Below are 520 nucleotides of genomic sequence, written 5' to 3' on the forward strand. Positions count from 1 at the left end.
GCATTTGGCCAAATTATTCACCAAAATGGTGCCCAAATTTTCAATTTCATTAGCATTGTATAAAAGTTCTGCTTTTTGTAAATTTTCATCAATAGCTGGTATTAAAACATTTTTGTCAACATTTTGATTTAAAAATACAGTACAGTTATTTTTGTTGTTGCTTTAATAAGTATATGTTAAACACAGGTGAAGAATAAAAGCATAATTAACCAATACAAGTACAATGACATTTGAAATTTGTTTTAATATAAAAAATGGGCTTGTGTATAGATGACAAAAGACTGGCTATGATAATTAAAGAAAGGAAAAAGAAATGAAATTGAATAATGGTGCATAGGTATTCATTATACTATTTTATCTGTTTTTAGATGTATGATAATATCATAATATAAAGTTAATAAAAATAGTAGTCATCAGAACATAACAAGTGCACTTCATATCAGTATTGGTGATGATTTTGAAAACTTACACAAAATATCTTTTCATGAAGAAAATTGTACTTGTTCCAAATATTATTATT

The 520-nt window shown here is 25.0% G+C and overlaps 1 protein-coding gene across 1 annotated transcript in view; it reads left to right on the plus strand.

The window, feature by feature from the left end:
- CDH19 (cadherin 19, type 2) overlaps positions 1 to 520 on the plus strand; it is a 98,385-nt gene that overhangs the window by 1,790 nt on the left and 96,075 nt on the right. The gene's annotated exons all lie outside the window — the stretch shown is intronic.

The sequence above is a fragment of the Propithecus coquereli genome, unplaced genomic scaffold (genome assembly GCF_000956105.1).
Source record: "Propithecus coquereli isolate 6110/MARCELLA unplaced genomic scaffold, Pcoq_1.0 Scaffold311, whole genome shotgun sequence".
NCBI lineage: Eukaryota > Metazoa > Chordata > Mammalia > Primates > Indriidae > Propithecus > Propithecus coquereli.